The following is a 14247-nucleotide window of genomic DNA, read 5'->3' as shown; positions in this document are numbered from 1 at the left end:
AAGTCATGACCTTAGCAACCTTCATCTCCAAAGGCCTGTTGGAATAAAAAAGTCTTTACCTGCCGACAGAAGAATTGCAAAGAGAGGGCCATTCTTGCCTCCCTAGGAAGGGAATTCCAGAGGCTAGGGGCAGCCACTGAAAAGGCCCTATCTCGCGTCCCCACTAAATGTACTTGTGTAGATGTGGGGATTGAGAGAAGGGCCTCTCCTGAGAATCTCAGGGCCCGGGCAGGCTCATATAGGGAGATACGGTCTGACAAATACCCTGGACCTAAGCCGTATAGGGGGCTTTGTAGGTGATAACCAGCACTTTGAATTGTGTCCAGAAACAAATTGGCAGCCAGTGGAGCTGCTGTAACAGGGGAGTTGTATGATCCCTGTATCCAGCCCCAGTTAGCATTCTGGCCGCAGCTCATTGCACCAGCTGAAGTTTCTGAACAGTCTTCAGAGGCAGCCCCATGTAGAGCACATTACAGTAATCTAAACAGGATGTAACCAAGGCATGTATCACTGTGGCCAGATCAGACGGCTCAAGGAACAGGCTCAGTTGGCGCACTAATCTTAACTGTGCAAAAGCACTCCTGGCTACCGTAGAAACCTGGGCCTCCAAGTTTAAAGCTGAGTCCAGGAGCACACCCAAATTGCGAACCTGCGTCTTCAGGTGGAGTGTAACCCCATCTAGCACAGGCTGAATCTCTATTCCCTGATTCGCCTTTTGATTTGTATTTTCTTCATCACCTTTAAAATGGGTGGAGGTAGTAAACTAAAGAATTGATGGCATAGTGGCATATCAGCCATCTTTTGTCATATGATAGGCATGTGAGGGTCAAGCTGCTGTTCTTATATGAAACACAGAACTGAGCCATGAACATGTGTGCTAAATTTCATTCCAATATGTTAATATTCAAGGTCACAAAGCAAAGAAACTGTCAAAAAATAACCACTAACTTGCAAATAGAATGCTGAATGAGACATTGTAACCAATCGCCTCTCTCTGTTCACACAACTAAACCAGGAAGGCTCTGGTCTTAAAAACAAAAAAAGTCAGCAAAATCCATTGTAATAAGTGTTACCAGAAGATTAAAAAAAAAGTGATTGGTCACTATTCAATCTCACACTAAAGCTAGTTCAAGTTTGTTGCTGGAAGAAGGGGACAAGGAAGAATAAAAATTGATTGCATATTGTGTTGAAGTTTATTTGAAATTTGCCTTAGAAAATGAGCTATAGTTGCTGTAACAGCTAATATCCTCTCCTGTCAAAAATGACTTGACACGATTTTTCAAAAGGGGAAAAAATGACACATTCCCAAATCCTTCTGCACAGATACTTTGGTGTCTGCAGTGTTGGTGCTCCTTCCTGCATGTCATGCAAGTGTAGCCAAGTCACTACAGTCCATACTAAGCCTCAGAAAAGGGGAGAAGTGAAGAGATAACATAGTACTGGTACTGTATTCAAATCTATTTTTGATGCCATAGCAAGTAACCAATTTGGAAGAATCTGATTTCCTAGAAGCTGGTCAGTTTAGCAGTCTTTCCCTAACACTGTGGGAACACTGCTATATGTCCCTGCCATGCTGGGTAGCCAATATCTAGCTGAATGGAAGGGAAGCCCAAGGAGAAGCTGTATGTTAGGTGTAGTCTATTTCATTCATTGGTATATTATGTGCATGTATTTGGTTCCAGAATTCTTTTCCCATGGACAAAGCAGCAATGGATGACTTGAAAATGATTCAGAAATGGATTGGGGAGGAGGGCTAATAAACACTTTTCTCGCTGGCTGTTCATCTAACTCAAAATGGCACCCCTTCCCAAGTAATACATGGAGATGAAGATATCCTGAACCACAACGACAGTTAAATTATACACAAACAGTAAAACCAGGTATTGACTGCAGGGCAGGGATGGTAGCAGGAAAAAATACTTCTTGCACTGGAACATCCCCTCTATTTATATATAATTGTTTTATTTATTTGGTACATTTATATTCCACGGTTCTTTCGTCATAGATCTCAAGGCAGCTTACATGGGGTTTCCCAAGCAGTCATTCTTCAAGGTACTGACCAGACCCAGATCTGCTTGGCTGTAACAAGGTGGCTGCATCACTTAACATGCCAGACCCTGCCTGTGGGGCATATGGAGATGGCACAGATATGTACAACTACCATAGGCCAGATAGCCAGATGTCTAAAATGGGAAATATACCCTAAGTTAGCAGAATCCTCATGGTTGCGATTTGAGGGGCTTAAATCTTAATAATAAAAAAGAAAGTGAGGACTATGCCACTGAATACAACAAACTGCAGAGTTTATAATGGGTGCCATTATAATGTAATCTAACAATATAATCCCCCCCACAAAAAAAACTTTTATCATGGAGTTCTACAGGCATGAACGCTCAAACTGTTGCAGCATGTTTTAGGGTTACTTATGCTCTTTTATGATGTCCTCAAAGGTCAATTGCAATTCTGCCCAGCTTGTGTGAATGGTACCTTAGAACTACTTAAATTCCCAATGATTTAAATCAATTTAAAGGGTTAGAAACTCAAGTTGCAATCCTAAATAGTTAGGCACATATTTGTCTCATTGAGTTTAATGGGACTTCAACTGTACTCATAGAGTACAAGATTGTATCTGCAATTGAAAATCAGTTAGAGATATCTTCAACCACCTTACTTTTAGATTGTGCTTAAAGCATGGTGCCTCCTGATGTCACTAAGCATATTTGGATACTCTTATTTCATAAGCAAATGATAATATTAACATACAGAATTCAGATGCACTAAAGCATTTTAAACAGTAGAATCTGAAACAGACTAATAAAACCCACAAAGACATCTTACTTGTCTTTGGAGTAAAGCCAGTGTTCCAATAGAATTAAGTGAGTTAATCTATCCCATGCATGTCATGGGTAAAATAAATAACCCCTTTGATATTCCTCTTGGTAGGAGAGCCAGAAGGGTCCACTCACCAGCACATTTCCAAAACAACTTTACTGATCCTCACTCTAATAAAAGCTAATCTGACATTTCCAAGAAACTGGCAGAGCCACACCACTTATTGTTTACTTGCTAAAACGTCCCTCTATACTGTATAAAACAGAGATGAGCTAAACATGAAAAACCTGGCAGTACAGCAATAGTACCAGAGTTTTGCAGTGCTGCAAATGAGACTTCCTTCTATCCATGGGTCTCCCTTGCTGTTGGCAGAGAGGGAAGCCCACAGCATCCAACAACTTCTTATCTACCTTCCTTGGCAATTTAGCATTGATCTCTCAATCAATGAATTGCAGTTTTCTGCTTTTAATAAATGCATAGTATTTTTATCAAATTTTATATTCCTGTTTATAGTGCCTTAAGAACATAAGCACATAAGGAAAGCCTACTTTCTCATACTGGCCAACCAGATGCCTATGGGAAGAAGCGCACAAGCAGGACCTGAGCACAAGGCCACTCTTCCCTCTGGAGGTTTCCAGCAACTGGAATTCAGAATAATTGCAAAATGCCCTGGACTCAAATGCCCTGGACTCTTATGAAGACTAGTATGTAAATGGATGTTTTTATTTTGTTGTACGGCTGTGCATTTTTATTTGTTAACTGCTCTGTGATTTTCTAAATTAGGAGAGATATACAAATGGATCTGATCAATAAGAAAATTCATAAATCTGATACATAAATAAACAAGTGAACATTAGAACATAGAATAAACTGTATTCCACCTTGAAGCTTTATTCTTTGTATGAACTGTGAGTCCTGAACATTTTTGGAGAGATTCAGAACCAAACTTTGGGCTGCCCAATTTGTGGTTAATTAAATTAGAATAGTTTGGAAAATGCCCGTTTGAGTTTATTTCTAATTTAGGAAATTAAGTTCATTTTAGATCTCTTGATATTTTCATTAATGAGAAGAATCTTACTTAGCCATCTTTTTTACTAAAAGTTTAAGTAGCTTGATAAAAATACTAGACCTCACATTTTTCCTACTTGTATTGCTGAAACTACACATATCCTTCCCTGAACTTCAGAAAGATCCAGAACTTCCTGAACACTGAATGTAATGGGCATTTCAAAACATCACCTTTAAAAGCAATTCAGATGCTTTGAGTAGCAACAATGGTGTTCAAAAGAACTTGTGTGCCCACATAACTAAAATGGCAAGTTAACAGGGCAAGCCCTTTCTGCTATGCAGGTATAAGAAAAAGCCATATTTGGTTTCATTTGAGGCCAAAACACTGTTACAATCTTCCCAATTCTTCATACAATAAGAAGTTTTGACAGCTCAGCACTTACCTGGGTTTAGTTTCATTTGGAATAAGGCTACTGAAGATTTATCAGCATTTTGTAATTTTTGTGTTTACCATATTTACAAATATACAGGTGGCACATGTGTGGAGGCACAGCTTAAACACTCCAATAGACAGCCAAAGTTCATAGCTCCCACATTAGAACTCCAGGGAGACAGCCAGCATCCTGTGATGGTGCCTACAGAGCCCAAACACCTTTTGGTGTCTCTCTGTGTCTGACTTCATTTTTCTTCACACAGAGACATGGAATCATAGAATAATAGAGTTGGAAGGGGCCTATAAGGCCATCAAGTCCAACCCCCTGCTCAATGCAGGAATCCAAATATGGATTACCTCATACCTGTCTGGGAGGGGGGAGAGTCTGCACCCTTCTCTCGTTGTTTTTTCTATTCAGAACACTCCCCCAGAGATCCTGTATCAAGAAGCAATTATCTAATACAATGTCTGCAGTTCACCTAACAAAAGAGTGTGCTGGCCAGACTTGGCCAGTGGTTTGACCAACTTTAAGCAGTCCTTCAGCCCATTAAGCCTGTCCTCTCCACCACCACCCCAATCTTACACAGCACTATTTTAGGAGTAGACAGCTCATACTTTGGATCTCCATTAAATAAATCATAAGACAAAATTTTAATGTTAATGCATATATACAAATTTACAGAGAAATGGATATAATGAACTTGTCAATTCATTTAAATGACATCGGTAATGAAGGTGAACTGGAGACATTCAGGGACAATTCTTTGGTTGGTTAACCTAACAAGCAGTGAAAAGAAAAACTGGTGTGCCACAAGTTACACAACAATGCAAAAAACAATTTATTTGCCAGCTAGGTTTAAGTCTCTCAACTAGGAGTCTCATAAACACATAGACCATTTAAATTTGACAATTTATGGCTCAGGTGGGCTTCCAGGCAGCACTGCCATTAATAAACCTGCAACCACAAACTTATTTTGTCAAAATTAACTGTCTCATTTTCATGGTCAGTCTCTGGTATAAATAAAAGTACTATAATATAGTTGTACAAAATAGAAGTGAGAACAAAATTTACACCATGCTTAAATAAAGGTAGTCATAAACAGTATAATGGTAGTATACACAGCAATCATCTTTGTCTCGGGGACAGAATCATCTGCCTTAGGGTTGAGTGCAAAAAACTCAGTCACAGCCAAGAACCAAGAAATCTCACAGTTGAGAACAACACAATCCAGTGCTTTCAGTCACCATTAAGAGGTTGCTTATCTGCTGGGGAAAGGTTTACTTGGGAGCAATCACCATGAGCTCAAACATCTGGACAGTGGAAAGCTTACATGTAATCGATCTCTCTCACACACACATGCCTTACTCTCTATCTATATATGTAGTAAATAATATTATTAACTCCTGGAGCGTTCATCAAATACTTAAACATATGGACAATTTTCAGTAGGAAAATATGTTCACAATAAAATAAATCCCTGCAAATTCCATTTTAAAGGAGCAAAAAGGGCTCAGGGAGCCTCAGAGGAAACAATGCATTACAAGTTTTCTCTAAAATTTGCCCCAGCCATCTGACTTTGCTGTTCTTTCCTCAGTGCTGTGAGTTCTCCAGTCATCAGTAAGCCAAGATGTCTTTTCTGCAAGTGAAATGCTTCAACAGAGGTTCTCCAAGCCCAAGTCCCTGTATAACTTGGTTCAAAGCAAACCTCCACAGCTCATGACCCACCAGCACACACACACACACAACCCAGCCATTCATGGTAGGTGGCCCTCCAAGAGCTCAGGAAGCCTCATGATTTTCCCGCCTACCTTAGACTGCCATTGTTGACCACCTTACAGGCCACCATATTTCTTTCAAGTTTTTTTTTTTATCCTGCCTCACTTCTCCAAAGTAAAGTCCAGGCAGTTAACATCAGCGATTTAACATAAAATCATACAATATATTGAATATACATAATCAGCCTTGGTCACCATGATGGATGACCTTTATTGTGAGAGAGACAGGGGAAGCGTGACCCTGTTACTTCTGCTCAATTTCTCAGCAGCATTTGTTATCATAGACCATGGTATCCTCCTGGACTGACTCAATGGGATGGGTAGCAGAGGTACCATATTACAGTGGTTCTGCTCTTATCTTCAGGGCCACATCCAGAGAGTAGCACTAGATGACTGTTCTTTGCCCCCCTGGCTCTTGTGCTATAGGGTTCTGCAGGGTATTATTCTCTCTCCAGTGCTATTAAATATCTATAAGAAGCTGTTGGGAGAGGTCATTAGGAGTTTTGGAGCAAGGTGACATCATTGTGCTGATGATATGCTGCTCTATTTCTACATAACATCTAAATCAAGAGAGGCTGTGAACACTCTGGATTGGTGTCTGAATGTTTAGTGGATTGGATGAGCACCAGTAAACTGTGCTTGAATCCTGGGAAGACAGAGGCTCCTTGGATAGGAAGTTCCAGGGGCTGGTAGATGGCAAATTGTCTGTTCTGGATAGGGTTGCACTCCCTCTGAAGGAGCAGACATGTAGCTTATGAGCACTCTGGGTTTCATCTTTGTCATTAGAGGTCCAAGTACCCTCTGTGTCTAGGATTACCTTTTCTGGTTTCTCTGTTATGCCTATTCCTGGACAGGGATAGCCTGACCACTGTAGTCCATGGGTTGGGAACCTTGAGGATGGATTACTACAATATGCTCTGTGTGGGCTCCCCTTGGTCCTGGTTTGTAAGCTTCGGCTGGTACAAAATGCAGTGGTAAGAGTGCTGATGGGGACACATGGCTGATAACATGTGACACCACTCTTAAATCATCTACGCTGACTGCCCATCCATTACCAAGCCAGGTTCAAGGTCATTGTATTAATTTATAAAGCCCTGAACAATTAGGTTGAGTTATCTTACGGACCACCTGAACCCTTATATCCCAGCTCAGTCACTGAGATCATTGGCAGGAGTGGCGAGACTCATTTAACATCGACTCAAAATCAAGCCTTCAGTGTCATTGGCCCAGTTCTCTGGAATGCTTTGCCAACCAAGATTCAGCAGGAGCCTTCTGTTTTAACTTATAAACGTCTGTTGAGAACCTTTCTGTTATGCCAGGTTTATGCAGGCAATCAAAAATGTGTCTTTTTACAATAGTTGATCTTTGTTTTTATTGTATTTTAATAGTTTTATTGCATGGTTTTTTCTTTGCTATACACTGCCTTCATGTTTTTTAAAAAAGGAAATAGCATTATGTCAATATATTTATAAATAAAATAAATAATACAACAATTAAAAAAACACAATTGAAGACAGAGCAGCAAATAAATAAAAGCTCTGTATTCCAGGAGGAGCCACCAAAAACTACAGAGATCAGGCCAAAGGCCTTTCAAAATGAAATGAATAAAGGCCTCCAGGCAGCAATGGAAAACCACTTAAGAGGAGGCTTCTTGGTCTGTGAGTGGAGTGATCCAAGTTAAAATCCCTCTTCACCCATGAAGCTCACTGGGTAAACTTTGGCCAATCACTAGCTTGGCTTAGTGCAGGGATGGGGAAACATTTTCAGCTCAAAGGCCACATTCCTTAATGGGCAATCTTCCAGAGGCCACATGCCAGTGGTAAGTGGGGGCAGAGGCAAAAGTGGGTGGAACAATGGATGTGACTCTTACTATAGGTTACATTCCAGTCACACAAAAACCAGAGGTTTCTACACACCACACATCTCATCATCCTCCATCCAGGCAAGCAAAAAATGATTGCAGTTCAATGGCTCATTCCAGACAGGCAAAAGCACTCAGTCATGGTGCAGAGCAAGGCAGGTGAGGGATATGGCCTGAGGAGAGAGAATGTAGCCTAGGGAGTGTCCTGAGGGCCGGATAGAGAGACCTGGAGGGTTGTGTTTGGCACCCAGGTCTAAGGTTCCCCTTCCATGGCTTAGCAGATCACAAGTTGTACAGACTTGGTTTATTGCAATATTTTGAGAAGCTAACATCACCTCTCTTAATTGAGCTGTTTTATCTATGGTCACTACTCTGAAAGCCGGACATGCATAAACTTCTTGTCCAAACAGAACATGGTCTATCTCATAAACAAAAGGCAGGATTCATGTCAAGCCACACCTCCAGTCAAATTTGATTATTCCCCCTTCAGCCACTTAACCTTTAATTAGATCTGGTTTATATATGTAGAATAAAAAGGCGGAAAAGGGTCCAGAAGTAGTAGAATTTTAGAATATAGACGTTTTTGAGTACTTTGTTGTATTTGTTTTTTAAAAAAACTTCCTGTGAGCAAAAAAACAGCATAGCAGGGCATAATCTAGAGGAGAACTTTTCTTTCTGATGTATTGGGTTATGGTTGCTGCTGCTGCTGATAACCTGTTGGATTCCCCCCCCCATGGGGCGCATTCAGAAATCCCCATGTGCAGCCTACATAGTATTATATACGATGTCAAAAAGGTACCATTTCATTCTGCTACATGTATAGACTGGGCCTCAATGAAGGGAAAGATTTGCAAAAGTCAGCCAGGAAGGAATATGTCTGAAAACTGAACAAACTAATCTACACTTGCAGTAGAATGGAAGGGCTTGGGAGTGGTGGCTGGTGCCTACTAGGCCTGGTAGGGCTGCTAAGACGTCATGAGGGCACAGCTAATGAAGTCACAGGGGTATGACCAAGGTATGGTTTTCTCCCCATCCTCCTCCCTTGCAGAGATATTGTGGACACTTAAGCATTGCAAATAGCACCTAACTAAACTGGAAAGTGTCTTACTTTGGTTCATTCATTCATTGGCAATCACTCGTGGCCAAGTAAGATTGTCTTCCAGGGTAAGGTCTTTAACAGTGGGTCCGTAAGTGACTGTGGAGGCCAATTCTGGATCCACACAGCCTCCCCCAGTGAGGACGTAGGTTTCCAGATGGAAGATGGTCACATCGACACTGAAATTCAGCATCGTCTGAGCTCTGTGAGTGCCGCATTCTCCCGAATGAAGCGTAGAGTGTTCGAGGATTGGGATATTCGCAGGAAGACCAAAATGCTTACTTACAAAGCCATTGTACTACCAACCTTATTGTACACCTGTGAAACATGGACCATCTATAAACGGCACTCCCAACTTCTTGAAAGATTCCACCAATGCTGCCTCCGGAAAATTCTGCAAATTACTTGGGAAGATAGGCGGACTAATGTTAGTGTATTGGAAGAAGCAAAGACTACCAGTGTTGAAACAATGATACTCCAACACCAACTTCACTGGACCGGCCATGTTGTTCGAATGCCTGATCACCGTCTTCCAAAGCAGCTACTTTACTCCCAACTTAAGGATGGAAAATGGAATATTGGTGGACAGCAAAAGAGGTTTAAAGATGTTCTTAAAGCTAATCTAAAAAAATGTAACATGAGCATCGAGAACTGGGAAGCTTTGGCCCATGAGTGTCCCAATTGGAGGTTGGCCATTATCAAAGGCGCTATGGACTTTGAAGAAGCACGAGTACAGGGCGAAAGGGACAAATAAGATAAGCGGAAGGCACGTCAAACAAATACTTTGGTTCAGAAGGGTTCTCTGCTGTCCAGACCTGTAGTGGGAGGGGATGAGGGTGCTGCCCCTCTACAGCGGTGCTCCCCCTCTAGGATTTTTTGGGGAAATTATCTTCTTTTTAATTTGTGGCATGACAGACAATTATAATCTCCATTTAAAGAAAGACAGCTTACTTTAAGAACAGGAGAAATTTAAGAATAGGACCCTCTGGAAAAAAATCCGTTAATAACGCAAGGCCAGTGCACAACAAAATATTAGACAGGCGCCATTTCTGTTATCTTTTCGGTGCCTACTGAAGAGCTTCCTCTTTCAACGAGCCTTTTAAGTTTATACCTTATCCCAGTCTGCGTCTGTGTTGGAATTGCTTTTTATGATGTTTTTAAACCTTTTCTATTTTTTTTTAAAAAAGATGTTTTTGAAGCTTTTTTAAAAAAAAAGTTTTTAAAGATATTTTGTTTTACTATATTTTAAAGTCTGCTTTTATGATGTTTTAATGTGTTTTTAGTGCTTTTGTTTGCCGCCCTGAGCTCCTACTGGGAGGAAGGCAGGATATAAATCAAATAATAAATAAACAAAAGCCTCATCTGGAAGAGCCCCCAAAAGTCTGCTTACTCAACATTTTCCCTGACTGAGGGTGGATTTTTCATGATCATAATCACCCTATAATTGCCTAAGTGATCCTGAAAAACACAGCTTGTATAGTAACATGACCCTTGTAGAGTTAAATATTAGAACTTTGTATTATGGGCTACAGTTAGACTCCATCCCTTGGACTTTCCTTTCCTCTGCTTTTCAGTTTCAGTTGTGCTGTCTACTCAGCAATAAAGAAGCATGTTTGTTTACCTGCATAACAAGTAAGAGTTTGTTTATTCTGCAGTCATTATAATGAAGAGAGCAAGAGTGGCACCCTTATTGCTAAAGGGTGAAATAAAGAGATAACTTAAAGTGATCTGAAAAAATGGCTACTCATTATACTAACAATTATAGTGGCTATTTTTCTTCTTTTTCTTGATTAAAAGTAAAGGTAAAGGTGTCGCCGCACTTATAGTGCGAGTCGTTTCCGACTCTTAGGGTGACGTCTTGTGACGTTTACTAGGCAGACCGTATATATGGGGTGGGATTGTCAGTTCCTTCCCCGGCCTTTCTTTACCCCCCAGCACATGCTGGGTACTCATTTTACCGACCACGGATGGATGGAAGGCTGGGTGGACCTTGACCCCTTTTACTGGAGATTCGACTTCCTCCTTCCGTTGGAATCGAACTCCAGCTGTGAGCAGAGCTTCGGCTGCATTACTGCCGCTTACCACTCTGCACCACGGAGGGTCATATTTTTCTTGATTACTTGATGGCAAAGGATAAAAACAGCCCTAGAGGAATAGAAATATTGCTGTGTACACTACAGTTAGAGGAACAGAAGTATTGCTGTGTACACTACAGTTAGCTTGCTGGCTGGACCCTTAGGCTGCAACTCAGGCCTCATTTCTGATTTTCCCAATATATGCAGCTCAGCATGAGGCCTTTTCAGGGTTCCTGGACAGAAAAATCAAACCAGCAACCAGTAAAAAAATCCCAATTACTTTCCACAATTAGTTTCCAATTGCTTATTTCATCCATTATATAGCAGCCAGTAGTTTTCCCTTGATTGTCCAACAGAAAGGAAAATCTAAAGGCCATGAGCAAGACTAGAAGGAGAGACTCTCAAGGAGGAGTTAACAAACACAGCCTATAGTATTTATTTTCTCTCTGCCCTTCCCTAAACTTGTAGTATGGACAAGTTTGTTTTTCAGATGAAATCTAAAACTGAGAAACCTAATGCAGCGTCAAAGCCAAGCTCAGGAGCCCACTGTTATAACCAAAGAAGTTCAATTCATGAAGAATCAGAACACAGGTGAAAGGGGACTGTAGCTATTGGCAAAGGCAAGCTTTTGAGTCTCTTTTCCTAGGGATCTCTCAAAAAGGGTAAGACAATTTAGCAGATTAAAGTTCATTCATGTAAGAACACTCTCTCTGGACAGAGAAGTGATGGGGAAGGTCACTGCCTTTTCCTTCCCCTGGCATGTCTCTCACATCTTCTTCACCAGGAAGGGGGGGGGGTAACTGGCTGGCACTATCAGCCTCTCCTCCCTTAATACCCCATCTAGAAATGTGGCTGCCCCACCTAGAAATGTAGTTGCCCCACCAAAAAAAGGAGGCTGGCTACAAGGCTGCAGCTGTCACAGTTACTTCTCAGATAGGAAAAAAGATGTGTGGCCTCCACTTGTTCTGGTCCTTTCCTTTGCAAAGAAACAGAGCTTTAGTCCTATGCTCACTCTCATGAGTGTGCACACAGTTAAGTCCCACCTCCTCAGTTGTGAGCAGAAACCTAGATCTCTGTTCATTCAGTAATGCTCTCCCAATCCTGTTTAAAACACACACAAACAACCACAGGTCAAGCTACTCTTCCACCTCCCCACTCAAAGTGAAATTGGGGCTGGAAGTAGACAGCAACCCCACACGTGCCCTGCTAATTGGATTACCAATTCCAGGATGTCTGTGCTATCAACTATAATCCTGCTCTCTTCCCCTCACACCACCATCATGAAAGACACAGTCCCTAGGCTCAGAAAGAAAATAAACATCTGGTCCTCTTCAAAGTACTACTAAGCTTTTTCTTTTAATTAATTATAATAAGTTCTTTCTCTTACCCCTAATGGGAGTTAACTGTCTTGCATAAGCCTACATCAATTTTTCAGATACTGTAAATAAATACAAATAAATTTAAAAGGGCCAGTTCACTCAGTCCTTTCTTGGGGCATTTTGCTGCCAAGAATCTCCTCTCCCTCTCTCTACTCTGACAATAAAAAGCCTCCATCCAGCCCATAAAAAACAAATTATCTCCCACCCCTTATGATGTCAGCCAAACATCTCCTCTCCCTCCCTGCCCCCTAACAATAAATAGGGACCAATCCAGCCACAGACCTGAACTTACAAGATCTGAACAGGGTGGTTCATGACAGATGCTCTTGGAGGTCACTGATTCATAGGGTCGCCATAAGTTGTAATCGACTTGGAGGCACATAACAACAACAATCCAGCCCATGAAGAATCTTCTCAGTGGCTTTCACTCAGATTGGCTCCAATCAGCAGGAAAGGACAAGGAAGCATGTTAAGAGACTCTTCTAAGTGGCTAACAGACTCCCCTTTCATACTGATTGGCTTGTAGGATGCTGGAGACATAGGGACCCTGCTGGGACCCTGCTCCCAAAAAAGTACCCTCTGAGACCCCAGATGACTACGCCCCTGCTGCCCAGCCAGCTCAGTAAGAAATCCACATGATCCTTGTCTGACCCACCCTTTAGTACACAAAATCAAGCACACATAAGTAGAAGCAATTTTACATCAAGAACAGAGTCAAAATAAAAAGGCATGCTGCAGCAGCAACTGTTTCCATTTTAATGCATGTATGATTCCCCACCTCCAAATGCCATGAAGAAAATGCATAGAAATGTGCAACAAAAGGGTTCTGCCCCATTATACACTGCAGCACAAAGCCCATTTAAGTACATTTTGAAAATAAACTCCACGCTACCTGATCTCTGTTTCTCCATGCAAGACGCAGAGGCTTCAGGAACACGAGGCACTACAAGGACAAAGTGGTGCTTGAATAGGTGTGTCTAAGTACCTTCTGCATGTTGCAGCTTGACAGCTCTCCCCTATCGTGTGGGTGGCATTCTTACAAAGAGGCAGAGACTTTGCAACTCAGAAAATATCACAATGCAAAGTTAACTCACTGAGTGCCTTAAGATACAGAGAGCAAATGTTGCATTTTTTGACCAGTCAACAAGCAATAGACTATCTTGTGGAAAACAGAGCTCTTTCTGAAACACTGTTATGTTTGCTGTGTGTTTGCACAAATGCCACTGGCATCTATTTAAAACTGCCTGGGATGCAAATAATGAAGACAGGCATGTCATTATCTATATTCTTTTTGGTTTGCTTTGGTGTTTTTTAAAAATGTGTTAGAAGTTGTGTATTCCCTTGCTGAGCTAAACTAGTGCAGGACCTCTGCTCCAGCCTTTATTAACCAACAGCAGCAAGTCCACTTCCTATCCACGTAGATAAACTTCTTACATTCATTCACCAGCTCTTCTCCATCCTAAGAAAATGATGAACTGGGTGTTAAGGGGGTATCAACTCTGCTCCCATCCTGTAAGAGCTCTGCCTCTCTGAGCAAATGTTGGCTGTGGTATTTCCAGGAGTGGTTGGAGCCGCCCTCCCAAAAACGTAGTCACTGCAACTTACCTGGCTGGAGGGTAGGAGGGTGGGCAAGGCTGCATGGACACACCAGCACTTCCAACAGTGTGCTCGTAGAGCCCTAACCTTGACCCTGCCCAGCCCCAGTAAGCTACAGTGACACTGGCATTGGGAAAGTGGCGCTGCGTCTCCACCCCACACACTGACCACTACTGCATATTTCCAACGAC

The 14247-nt window shown here is 41.7% G+C and overlaps 1 protein-coding gene across 1 annotated transcript in view; it reads right to left on the bottom strand.

Annotated features, from left to right (window-relative positions):
- The window catches only part of FGFR2 (fibroblast growth factor receptor 2), a 198703-nt gene extending 185267 nt beyond the window's left edge, over nucleotides 1–13436 (bottom strand). The window contains exon 1 of the mRNA XM_061635811.1: nucleotides 13353–13436. The gene's annotated coding sequence lies outside the window, so the exon portion shown is untranslated. The remainder of the gene's footprint in view (nucleotides 1–13352) is intronic.
- Between the last annotated feature and the right edge of the window lie 811 nt (nucleotides 13437–14247).

This window comes from Rhineura floridana, chromosome 7 (genome assembly GCF_030035675.1).
Source record: "Rhineura floridana isolate rRhiFlo1 chromosome 7, rRhiFlo1.hap2, whole genome shotgun sequence".
In the NCBI taxonomy this organism is placed as follows: domain Eukaryota; kingdom Metazoa; phylum Chordata; class Lepidosauria; order Squamata; family Rhineuridae; genus Rhineura; species Rhineura floridana.
The sequence above is the reverse complement of the archived record's forward strand: the minus strand, read 5'-3'. Positions and strand labels throughout refer to the sequence as shown.